The sequence below is a fragment of the Nerophis ophidion genome, linkage group LG05 (assembly GCF_033978795.1).
Source record: "Nerophis ophidion isolate RoL-2023_Sa linkage group LG05, RoL_Noph_v1.0, whole genome shotgun sequence".
Taxonomy (NCBI): domain Eukaryota; kingdom Metazoa; phylum Chordata; class Actinopteri; order Syngnathiformes; family Syngnathidae; genus Nerophis; species Nerophis ophidion.
The window spans coordinates 29,455,216-29,468,918 of record NC_084615.1 but is presented as its reverse complement, the minus strand read 5'-3'; the positions used below and the strand labels follow the sequence as shown (position 1 = coordinate 29,468,918).

At 40.5% G+C, this 13,703-nt stretch overlaps 1 protein-coding gene across 3 annotated transcripts in view; it reads right to left on the bottom strand.

The window, feature by feature from the left end:
• Window positions 1-13,703, bottom strand: part of LOC133552893 (disheveled-associated activator of morphogenesis 1-like) — a 116,892-nt gene that overhangs the window by 71,245 nt on the left and 31,944 nt on the right. Inside the window, exon 1 of one of the 3 annotated variants that reach the window (XM_061900464.1) lies at window positions 730-969. The exons of the other annotated variants lie outside the window; for them this stretch is intronic. The gene's annotated coding sequence lies outside the window, so the exon portion shown is untranslated. Of the gene's footprint in view, window positions 1-729; window positions 970-13,703 lie in introns of those variants that run through there. 3 annotated transcript variants of the gene reach the window in all.

Sequence of the window (13,703 nt, the reverse complement as noted above, 5' to 3'; positions counted from 1 at the left end):
TATGGCAACCAGAGCGGTTGCCGACCGGCGCATACTGTGGCGAATGATTTTATGTAAGCCGCCCATCACTCTTCGTATTAATCTGGACGTTTTATGGCGCAGGAAATAGGATTGTCCCTCTGATTCGGTGGAGAAAAACTAATACCATGAGTGTTAAACGGGTCCCGAGTAGTAAAATCCTTTTGGTGATGACGGAGTTGGACCTGAGAGGGCTGGACACAGCAAGGTCCTCAAGGTGACTTTCCTTTTTCATCCTCCTTTAACACCTCCACATCATGCCGGGAATGGAAAAGAGCCTGCCTCCCCTCACACTCCCTTTGACAGTGACGAGGGACTGCATCCACCAGAAGGGACCTGGTGGGAGGTAGCAGCTGGTGCATTTAACATATTTCTACACAAAGTCTTGTCATTACCGGCAAACGGAGGACAGATTTGTCTCCGAGAAGTCACCCTCTGTCGGAGCGTCTTGTCATCCGCCCCTCCCCCTGCCAGCATTTTCATCATCCTGCACCCGCTAATTAGACCAGCATGACCCAATCAGCTGCTTCTCAGTGAGTAGAATCCAGATTGCATTTACGAAAAGTGATAACGCTGCCCCGAGCCTGAGCGTGGACTGATAGCCTTAGACCGTTTACCCCTTCCACAAACATTCCAGTCTCCAGATAACCGGCTTCAGCGCCCCTCTCCCATGCATTTTCTTCCAATAAAGACACAGAGATAAAGTCTTACCCTGTCCAGTAGCACCTCTTTTCTGTTCTTTGCATTCCCCTTTTTTTTTTTTTTTTGGAAATCCTTAACTCACTGCAGTGTCCCACTTTCTGCACAGCGCACAGCAGAGCATTTCCTACAGCGAGGTATGTACTCCATGCAGCTTTGAATCCCAGAGACAAGTTCCAGCAGCAAACAGCCAGCCAGCAACAAAAACTTGGTGTCTCCTCTCCTCCTGTGTCTTTCTCTGCAGAATGCAGTGGGGAAAGGCACAGATGTTACTGGCTCCAGGCCACACCCCTTTTCAACACTCCCTCGCCCTAATAGGATGCAGCCCTGGCCGCCGCCCAGTATCTTCCCCCCTCCATGCTTACCCTCTTGCTCCATAAAAGCCTCTGGTCAACGTGTTTAGGGTTTGTTTGGAAAGCTGCACGAGGAAAACAGAGCTGAGGTGTGAGGCGCATGTGCCATAAACGTACTGTAGCAGCACATAAAATAATGTTTTCAACTTTTTCACAAATTATGGTATTGATGCTGAAATTTTGACTGCGTGAAATCATTTTTGGTGATGCGTTATGGGACAATGGCTTGAATGAGCTGCGTTTGTCCATCCCTGCTTCTATTGTGCACCTTATACACTTTTTATATGTACACTGTAAAGGCCTTATTATGCTAAAACGCTGCCGGCAGCTAGCTCCTCCCCTGCAAACGTGCACCTTTAAAAAAAATTCCAACCTTGCGTTAACTGCATCATGGCCTGAAAACCTCTTATTGGTTGGAATGCTGTCCAACAAGTACAACACTGTAACATTAAGTAATAGGACAGGAGGACACAAACGTTAGCAACAAGTACAATATATTTATCTGTGCAGTAAATCTATTTATATCCGCACCTTCTTATGTAAATGCAAACATTCCGCACCTTATTGCTCTTTTGTCCTACACTACAACGATCTAATGCAACGAAATGTTAGTCCTATTTGTACTGTAAAGTTCAAATTTAAATTTAATCTTAAAAGCTACTACATCAGCACCAGGCTTAATTTTAAGATGTGTAGTGAAGCCTGTTTTGGGGGGTTTTTTGGTTTGTTTTTTTACACAGCTGACATGCTTGAAGTGGTGTAAAAAAAAAACAACGAACATTCTACAATTGTTTAAATTCAGCTAAAAGTATACTGTCTGTTAGGGCTGGGCGATATATCAAGTTTGTAAGATATATCGATATATTTTTAAACAAGATATGATTCAAGAAAATATCGTAATATCAATATAATTTATTTCACGTTCAAATTACCAAACGCCGCTCAGGTGTTGTGGGCTACTAAACCCCTCCCCTTCCTCCTTCCAAGACGTGCTTGCACGTATGCGAACATCCATGATTGGTTGGTTGTAGGGCTGGGCGATATTGCCTTTTTTAATATCGCGATATTTTTAGGCCATATCACGATATACGATATATATTACGATATATATTACGATATTTTGCCTTGGCCTTGAATGAACACTTGATGCATATAATCACAGCAGTATGATGATTCTATGTGAATACTTTGAAACATTTTTCTTCATACTGCATTAATATATGCTACTTTTAAACTTTCATGCAGAGAAGGAAATCACAACTAAGTAAATTGACCAAAAGTGTATTTATTAAAGTTATTAAGCAGTGGCACAAACATTCAAGTCATTTCCAAAACATAAATTGCAAGATTGTCAGAGACATTTTAAGTGTCAAATAAATATGAGCTGCATAATAGGAAATCAAATAGTATTTGTCCTTCACTATGTGGTATGTTACTGCAGTTATGAAATTCTCTTCATTCTCTAGCGAGTGACTTTACAAACGATGCTACATATTAGCAGTAATGCTACTTTTTATAGCAACGCTTTCCCCCCCCACAGTTGACAAATTACGGTTGTCTGTTCGACATATTCCTATTTGAAGCCGAACTACCGCCAGACGATGGAAACCCTGCTGTTTGTATTGGGAATTAAGTCTTCCTTCATTTGTTACCAGATCCGCACCTACTTTCTCTCGTACGGCTACGTTAGCAGCTAACGTTAGCCACGCCGCTACCTCTCTGCTCTGCGTCTGCGAGGGCGTGTATGTGACGTGACAGTTTGTGACATATGTAAGAATGTGCGCCTGCTTGTCTGCGAGAAGGAGACACGGGAAAGAGTGAGGAGAGCCTGAAGTGTACGCCCGTAGCTAAAAGTCCTGCGTGAGAACGTATACTCGAATATTACGATATGGTCATTTTCTATATTAATATAGAAAATATAAAATTTATATATTGTTGTTTTCTTACTGTACCGAAAATGAACCGAACCGTGACCTATAAACCGAGGTACATACCGAACTGAAATTTTAATGTACCGTTACACTCCTAGTTATTTGCACAGCTATGTTATTTATTTTACGCAGAAAAAATATTTTTGTATTTTATCAATGTTTTGTAATTCTGTACTACTTAAACAGTTTATTTTCTGTGCTGTTAATACCCATCTTGAAATTAATATTTTTAAATGTATACTTCCACCGAAAAATATATCGAGATATATATCGAATATCTAGTTCAAGTAAAAATATATCGAATTGTACTTTTTCGTCCATATCGCCCAAACCCTGCCGTCTTTAAATAACATTGAAACCATGACAAAAATGTCATAACTTCACCCCAATTAAAGACAAAAGTACTGTTTTAGCCCTTGATGAGAGCTCAAAAACTATTACAACTAGGGCTGGGCGATATATCGATTTACTCGATATATCGCGGGTTTGTCTCTGTGCGATATATAAAATAACTATATCGCTATGACTATATTCTCACGCAGTTGCTTTTAGTTGCGGGCATTACACTGCATGCGTTTCCTACTCTTTCTTGCTTCTGCTTCTCACGGAGACATAAAACAAGCGCATCTTCTTTCACACGTCACGTGTGCGACGTCACACGCTTCCACGGAGCACAGAGGTAGCGACATGGTAACGTTAGCTGTGATGCTAACGGTGCGGTGCGGTGCGGGTGGTAATATGAGAGAGAGAAGGTAACCGAATCTGGTAACAAATGGAGGAAGAATTAATTCCCCAGAAAAACAGCACAGAACCCATCGTCTGGCGGTGCATTGGTTTCAAGCGGGAATATGTTCAACATTCTGGCGGTGCATTGCTTTCAAGCGGGAATATGTTCAACATTTATGCGGCAAAAGCGTTGCTACAAAAAGTAGCAGCACTGCTATGTTGTAGCATCATTTGAAAAGTCACGCGCTAAAAAATTAAAGGCCTACTGAAATGAGATTTTCTTATTTAAACGGGGATAGCAGGTCTATTCTATGTGTCATACTTGATCATTTCGTGATATTGCCATATTTTTGCTGAAAGGATTTAGTAGAGAACATCGACGATAAAGTTCGCAACTTTTGGTCGCTAATAAAAAAGCCTTGCCTGTAACGGACGTATCAGACGATGTGCGCGTGACGTCACCCGTGTGAGGGCTCCTCACATCCTCACATTGTTTATAATGTGAGCCACCAGCAGTAAGAGCAATTCGGACTGAGAAAGTGATGATTTCCCCATTAATTTGAGCGAGGATGAAAGATTTGTGGATGAGGAAAGTTAGAATTAAGCACTAATAAAAAAAAATTAAGAAAATAAAAAAGAAAAGAAAAGGGGACTGCTCCAGGCGGCGGCAGTGGGAGAGTTTCAGATGTAATTAGACACACTTACTAGGATAATTCTGGAAAATCCATTGTCTTCTTATTGTGTTAATAGTATTTTAGTGAGATTATAGTCATACCTGAAAGTCGGATGGCTGTGGTGAACGCTAGTGTCTCTCAAAGAAGCCATGGATGAGCAAAGATCACAGCTACCTTTTTGAGCTGCAGGATGAGGTCCAATATTCCACTCAAGAGTCCGGTAAGAGCCAACTTCATATCACAATTTTCCCATCCAAAAACTTGCTGGTTGACAGGGAGAAACATGTTCGCTTGACCGCTCTGTGTTAAAGCTTTACAACAAAGAAACACCGGCTGTGTTTCGGTGCTAAAGGCAGCTGCAATCCACCGCTTTCCACCAACAGCATTATTCTTTATAGTCTCCATTATTAATTGAACGAAATGCAAAAGATTCAGCAACACAGATATCCAAAATATTGTGTGATTGCGCGATGAAAAGAGACGACTTTTAGTCGTAAGTGGTGCTGGGCTAATATGTCCCCTCCAACCAATAACGTCACAAACACGCGTCATCATTCCGCAACATTTTCAACAGGAAACTCTGCGGGAAATTTAAAATTGCAATTTAGTAAACTAAAATGGCCGTATTGGCATGTGTTGCAATGTTAATATTTCATCATTGATTTATAAACTATCAGACTGCGTGGTGGGTAGTAGTGGGTTTCAGTAGGCTTTTCATCAATGATGAAATATTAACATTGCAACACATGCCAATACGGCCATTTTAGTTTACTAAATTGCAATTTTAAATTTCCCGGGACTGTTTTCTTGAAAACGTCGCGTAATGATGACGTGTGCGCGTGACATCACGGGCTGTTATGAATATGAGCGCTGCGCACACACACACAGCTAAAAGTCATCTGCTTTAACGGCATGATTACACAGTATTTTGGAGATCTGTGTTGCTGAATCTTTTGCAATTTGTTCAATTAATATTGGAGAAGTCAAAGTAGAACAATGGAGTTGGGAAGCTTTAGCCTTTAGCCACACAAACACACGGTGATTCCTTGTTTAAAATTCAAGGAGTTGAAACTTTACTATGGATCACAGCGGACATGGATCCCGACCACTTGTCAACCAGCAGGTTTCGGTGAGAAAATTGTGGTTAAAAAGTCGCCACTTAGCTGATATCAACTGAGCTTGCGCCTCCCGTACAGCTGCCGTCGACTTCCCCGAGACACTGCGCGTCAACACCCGGCCGTGAACGTACACTTCCGACTATCAGGTACTGTTAAACTCACTAAAACACTAGCAACACAATAGAAAGATAAGGGATTTCCCAGAATTATCCTAGTAAATGTCACTAAAAACATATGAATCCGTCTCAATGCAACGCGATTGCAATCGCGTTTTTTTTTTTTTCTAGTCCGTCGCTATCAATGTCCTCAAACACAAATCTTTCATCCTCGCTCAAATTAATTTGGAAATTGTCGTTTTCTAGGTCCGAATAGCTGTTTTTGTTGGAGGCTCCCATTAAAATCAATGTGAATATATGAGGAGCCATCAACATGTGACGTCATCTTCTGCTACTTCCGGTAGAGACAGGGCTTTTCTCCAGTTGCGAACTTTATCGTGGATGTTCTCTACTAAATCCTTTCAGCAAAAATATAGCAATATCGCGAAATGATCAAGTATGACACATAGAATGGACCTGCTATCCCCGTTTAAATAAGAAAATCTCATTTCTGTAGGCCTTTAAGAGAGCTTGAAACTCTGCATGTAAACATCTCCGGCCGGTGCCACACCAACAAAATGCCGAAGCAACTATTTCCAGAGCAACACCATATGAAAAAATAGTCAAAAACAGAAGGAGATAACGTCCGCAGGAACCTACCACATAGCAAAGGACACTATTTGATTTCCTATTATGCAGCTCATTTTTATTTGACGGTTATTTAAATATCTTGTGTGACATCATGCACAAAAGTGCAATTTATTTGTTTTAAAATATTGTAGTGGCGTTCTGTACAAAAAGTACACATTCAGTATTGTTTTGATATGTCATCATGGTGACATCATTCACAAAAGTGCACTAATAGCTTGTTTTAAAATGTCTCTGACAATATTGCACTTTCTGTTTTGGAAATGACATGAATGTTTGTGCCACTGCTTAATAAATACAATTTTGGTAATTTGACTTAGTTGTGATTTCCCTCTCTGCAGGAAAGTTTAAAATGGGCATATATTAATGCAGTATGAACAAGAATGTTTTAATGTAGACACATAGAATCATCATAGTGAAGTGAATTATATTTATATAGCGCTTTTCTCTAGTGACTCAAAGCGCTTTACATAGTGAAACCCAATATCTAAGTTACATTTAAACCAGTGTGGGTGGCACTGGAAGCAGGTGGGTAAAGTGTCTTGCCCAAGGACACAACGGCAGTGACTAGGATGTCGGAAGCGGGAATCGAACCTGCAACCCTCAAGTTGTTGGCACGGCCGCTCTACCAACCGATATGCCGCCCCATACCACCATCATACTGGTGTGGTTATATGCATCAAGTGTTCATTCAAGGCTAAGGCAAAATATCGAGATATATATCGTGTATCGTGACATGGCCTAAAAATATTGAGATATTAATAAAAGGCCATATCGCCCAGCCCTAGTTAGAACTGTTCCAAATAACACTGTGATGTTTGAACACTGTTCACAAAGTGAGATGACACAATAAATTAAAACACAAGTCATCTACTTAATCTCGTTCTGGTTTTCACGCTAACCAAATGTTTTCAAAAGTGACACAATCACAGCGTCATTGCTCTGCAATGGCCGTACTCCATGCACTGTGACAGCGACGGAGGATCGTATGGCGGCCAAACGATGTAACTATCATTAGGAGAGAAAAAAAGCGTCCCCTGCCAAAAACATAATGCGCTCTGAACTTTGTTCACTTTTACAGAGATGAGATCATCTTGTTCGTTTGCCAGTTAAAAACACAAACCACCAGTAATTTCAATAGGACAGAAAGCCAAAAAAAACATATAGATAGCAGATGAAACAGAAAATGATCCGACAGAAGTGTGGTTGCAGATAAGGGTGCCATACCAGTGCAGCCATGAATGGATAACACTGGAAAAGCCGTACAGTGATGGGTAGCTGCCTCTGAAAAGAATGTCATGCAGCTGCAATAACAGACAGGTCTGGTTCCCATACAGGCCTTGTGTTCGGATAGCAAAATAAAAAAAAAAAGAAGTCAAGAATGAAGTTTTGGCTTGGCACCTGCTGATACAAATGAGTCGACAGGAAATAATGGGGTTCCATTGGGAACTCCGCAACAAACCCTGATCAAACAATGCCTTTCCCCTGTAATGAGGCTTTGAGTTAACCAGCACATATGTGCAGCGAAGCCAGAACCCGATGATTGTTGCTGTGGTTCGCCTCTTTGTGATTCGATGTCGCATGTTTTGACAAAACAAGCTGGCAGCCGGGCCAACAAGGAGGCATGCAAATAAGCGGCAGGACCGTAGATGACCCTGAACAAGTTCTACTCTGAGTACAAGCCTGTTGACCACAGTTCCTTGCATAAAAGACAAGTTTGATTGCTCGCAGTGTGGCACGCGGGGCCTGTCAGGACTGAGCGAAATGGCCTCAAGCTAATCTTAACAATCTTGAATTTTTAAGACAAAATCTGCTGCTGCAAACTAAAAGTAATTCTCCGCTGAATCGTGACTGACAGGCAGAAAAAAGGGAGGAATGTGTGAAGGAGGGGGGGGGACATTACATTATGGCTCGTATCATGTGGTGGAGGTCGGCGAGGCTGCTCAAGAACGTATGCTTCCATTCAGGGCGGGCCCGGACCTATAAATTCCACCAATGCGGACCTTCCCTAGCATAAGACCCTAACCATCAAACAGATTAAATGCCTGAATGGTCCTATCGGTTTCCAGCCACCCTCTGGAAGGCTTGTAATTACCCCCAGGGAAAGTCTACGTCCTACAAGAAGACACTTTTAAGGTCCTATAATCGCTAGGGAGCACGAGTGTGCACTCATGAAAAGGGAGCTAAATTAGGCAAAACCACTCTGAGTTTAGATTAGGGGTGTGCCGTGTCTTCATACGGCCAGTGACGTTTCACTATAAATCCTCATGATAATGATAATCATGGGCCACACCACTTTGGGATTTCTTTACTCCCTTATTTTTGAATTAGCAGGCCATTAGATCTGAATTTAGAATGATCGTACACCAAAGCAGCATTTAGTCATTAGCCTTTTTCATGGAAAAATAACAGCATGAAAAAATATCTTCACATCTTTAATACAACTCGGAAGATGGAAAATTGGGGCATTTGTGTGTGTGTCCCCATTCTATGCTGTCCAAACAGAGACAAAAAACTGGTTCAACTTCAAATATGAACTTGAGAGTTTTTATTTCATGAAAATGAATCTTCCTCATGGACATGATGAACCTCAACCAGATGATATGCCCACCATTTCTTAGAGGAGTGGGAAAAGAAAGCTTCACTACACACCCTAAAATAAAACCTGTGCTTCTGCCAACTGTAAGTCAGCTAAAGCTACCTGACCACTTCTATGTTAGCTACCTCTCTTTGTTTATAACGTATATTTTCTGCTGGATCTACTCTCTATTTTATGCTGGCCTTTTTCTTTTTGCTGCAATACATATACTGTAATATTGTACATGATAATAGTTATATATTGTATATATACAGGTGTTGTTCATATTATTAGAATTACATGAAAAAGTTGATTTATTTCAGTAATTATATTCAGAACGTGAAACTTACATATTATATCAATTCATTACACACATAGTGATATATTTGAAATGTTTATTTCTTTAAATTTTGATGATTAGTACTGACAATTACTGAAAATCCCAAATTTAGTATCTCAGAAAATTAGAATATTAGTTACGACTAGTACCAAAAAATATTTTTTAGAAATGTGGGCCAACTGAAAAGTATGAACATGGAAAGTTTCAGCATGTACGGCAATCAATACTTAGTTGCAGCTCCTTTTGCCTGAATTGCTGCAGCAATACGGCGTGGCATGGAGTCGACCAGTCTGTTGCACTCCTCAGGTGTTATGAGAGCCCAGGTTGCTTTAATAGTGGCCTTCAGCTCTTCAGCATTGTTGGGTCTGGCATCTCGCATCGTCCGCTTCACAATACCCCATAGGTTTTCTATGGGGTTAAGGTGAGGTGAGTTTGCAGGCCAATCAAGAACAGGGAAACCATGGTCCTTAAACCAGGTACTGGTGGATTTGCCACTGTGTGCAGGTGCCAAGTTATGTTGGAAAATGAAATCTTCACCTCCATAAAATTGGTCCGCGGCAGGCAGCATAAAGTGTTCAAAACCTCCTGGTAGACTGCTGCATTGACCATAGAACTCAGGAAACACAGTGGACCAACACCAGCAGATGACATGGCACCCCAGACCATTACCGATTGTGGAAATTTGACACTGGACTTCAGGCAACGTGGATTCTGTGCCTCTCCTGTCTTCCTCCAGACTCTGGGACCTTGATTTCCAAAGGAGATACAAAATTTACTTTCATCTGAAAACAAAACTTTGGACCACTCAGCAGCAGTCCAGTCCTTTTTGTCTTGAGCCCAGGCGAGACGCTTTTGACGTTGTCTCTTATTCAAGAGTGGCTTTACACAAGGAATGCGACAGCTGAAGCCCATATCTTGCATATGTCGGTACGTGGTGGTTATTGAAGCACTGACTCCAGCTGCAGTCCACTCTTTGTGGATCTCCCCCACATTTTTGAATCGGTGTTGTTTGACAATCCTCTCCAGGGCGCGGTTATCCCTCTTGCTTGTACACTTTTTTCTACCACATCTTTGTCTTCCCTTCACCTCTCTATTAATGTGCTTGGACACAGAACTCTGGAAACATCCAACCTCTTTGGCAATGACCTTTTGTGTCTTGCCCTCCTTCTTTAAAGTATCAATGGTCATCTTTTGGACAGTTGTCAAGTCAGCAGTCTTCCCCATGATTGTGTGTCATACAGAATCAAAACGAGAGACCATTTAAAGGCTTTTTCCAGGTGTTTTGAGTTAGTTAGCTAATTAGAGTGGGGCACCAGGTGTCTTCAATATCTGACCTTTTCACCATATTGTGATTTTCTGAGATGTTGAATTTAGGGTTTTCATTGGTTGTCAGCTATAATCATCTCCTTTTTGACAAAAACACTTGAAATGTATCAGTCTGTTTGGAATGAATGTATACATTCTACAAGTTTGACTTTCTAAATGGAATTAATGAAATAAATCAACTTTTTCATGATATTCTAATAATATGACCAGCACCTGTATATAAATATAATTATATAATATACCAGTATATATTATATACTGTGTATATAATATGTAAATATTACATATATGTTATATTTTATACTGCTACTATGGTACATTTTTAGTCTACTTAATTCCTACATTATCCTTTCCATCCTTACTCTTCCCATCCTTTGCAACTGAGTTATTGTGTGGAAGAATTTCCCTTGTAGATCAATAAAGTTTGTCTAAGTCTAAGTCTAAAGATGTGGAAGCTGTAAGTTTGATTAATTAGTTGTTTTGTAACAAAAATGTTAACCTAATAACATTATCCATCCATCCATCCATTTCTACCGCTTATTCTCTTTTGGGGTCGCGGGGGGCGCTGGCGCCTATCTCAGCTACAATCGGGCGTAACCATATGTTGCTTTTAAAATGTGAGTGTAATGTTAGCACTGTAGCTCACATAGCTATGCTTTGATTGATTGATTGAAACTTTTATTAGTAGATTGCACAGTACAGTACATATTCCGTACAATTGACCACTAAATCGTAACACCCGAAAAAGTTTTTCAACTTGTTTAAGTCTGGGTCCACGTTTATCAATTCATGGTAAACTATTGTTGCTAACGTCCTCCTATCCCACTGCTTAAGGTTATGTTGAGTCTAATAATCATACTGATCTTCCTCTGAAGTGGTTATTTGTAAAATAGCTGTTTTCCTCCAAAAGGTGTAACTATGACAAAAGAATTAGACCACAAACAAATGTCCACAGCAAAAGACGGTGGTTCTCAAGAGGATATGGCTATAAGTTACAGTGTATCCCCAGCACATAAATTAAAGTACCAATGATTGTCACACACACTAGGTGTGGTGAAATTTGTCCTCTGCGTTTGACCCATCCCCTTGATCACCCCCTGGGAAGTGAGGTGAGCAGTGGGCAGCAGCGGTGCCGCACACGGGTACATTTATGATGATTTAACCACATAACTGTCGATGATTCATGTTTTTCTTTTAAAAAGGCTATAAAAAAAAAAATAGTAAATAAATTTAAAAACAAACCTGTGCTATTATTAATTGGTATTAACATAGTGTTTCCTATATCACAACGTTTTGTTCTATGTTTTATAAATTATACACAGGCCGTATACCAGGGGCGGCTGCTGATCTTTGAAGTATAGAGGAAGCTAATATTCAGCGATTGTCTAAACATGAGTATTCACCAAATATAGATTATATATGTACAAATACTAGATTTTAGAAAGAAAGTCACTTAAAAGATTGTAAAATGCTCCATATTAACAAGAACAATGGAACAAAAATTTAAAAAATGTTCAGGCAGAGGTTTATATTTCAAGATCGCTGATTTGCTTATTTTACAGTTAATCAAATGGAGATTCAGCCACAGACAGAACATCTCATCACCCTGCGGAAGTCCGGCGTCCTGGCCAGCCGAGGCCGAGTTCACTTCTCATTTACTTGTAGAGACACTTTACTTCCATGGGCAGTACTAAGCTGAGCATTTATCCAATGACTGTCAAGTTTGGCTGCAGTGGAACAACCCACTATGATGAAATGGTAAATGGTAGGGGTGTAACGGTACACAAAAATTTCGGTTCGGTACGTACTTCGGTTCAGAGGTCACGGTTCGGTTCATTTTCGGTACAGTAAGAAAACAACAAAATATAATTTTTTTGGTCATTTGTTTACCAAATTTGCAAAATTTTCCACCAAAAATATTTTTCTTACTGGAATATTTGATGTAAAGTAATCGGAACCTTGGATAGGTCAATAATTCAAAATAACATTGATTTCGATTCAATATTATGTTTTGAGCAATGACAGTTTGAACGAAAAAAACCCAGCTTTGTTTTATTAGTCAACATTGCAACTTTTTCTAAATTACATTTAACCTTCAAGCTTTTTTATTTCACCTTTGATATGTTTTTGTTTATTTTAATAGTATTTTTAGAATGTGCCGTGGACCTTTAAAACATTAGCTGTGGGCCGCAAATGGCCTCCGGGGCACACTTTTGACACCCCTGCTATAGATAATAAAAAATTCAATTTGATAAATCAATGCATGGAAAGCAGAGCCTGGAGACGCATGCGCATTTATCATAACTCTCTCGCTCTCTGCCCCTTCCTCACGAATGCTGCTGCGCGCACAATGTTTTTTTTTTTTTACCCCTTCTTAACCCTGAACGCTCATTGTTTTAATACACGCAACCATAACTCAAAATGCCGGACATTTGAGGCATTTAAGAAACTCTGCCCAGACAGCCCTGCAAAAGAGGACATGTCCAGTGAAAAGAGGACGTACGGTCAGTCTATCCTAGCCCAGAGTTTCTTAAATGCCTCAAATGTCCGGCATTTTGAGTATTATTTACGCTACTTAATATGTACGTGTGGAAAATTGTTCGGTACGCCTCCGCACCGAACCGAAATCCCCGTACCGAAACGATTCAATACAAATACACGTGCCGTTACACCCTTAGTAAAGGGGTTATACTTGTATAGCGTTTTTCAACCTTCAATCTATCAATTAATCAATGTTTATTTATCCCTCCATCCATTATCTACCGCTTATTCCCTTTTGGGGTCGCGTTATTTATATAGCCCTAAATCACGAGTGTCTCGAAGGGTTGCACAAGCCAAGGTACTCAAAGCGCTTTGACACTATTTCCACATTCACCCATTCACACATACTTCCACACACTGATGGCGGGAGCTGCCATGCAAGGCCCTAACCACGACCCATCAGCAGTAAGGGTGAAGTGTCTTGCTCAAGGACACAACAGACGTGACGAGGTTGGTAGTAGGTGGGGATCGAACCAGGAACTCTCAGGTTGCTGGCACGGCCACTCTCCCAGCCACGCCGTCCGTGAATGAGAAGAAAGAAGAAAGTCACAGCAGTCGTCGCAAAAAGTACAGTAGCTGATTCCGAACTAAAGTTGAACACATTCTAGCGCATATTTAGTTAATGAAATGTAAACCACTTAATGACTTTCAGTTTT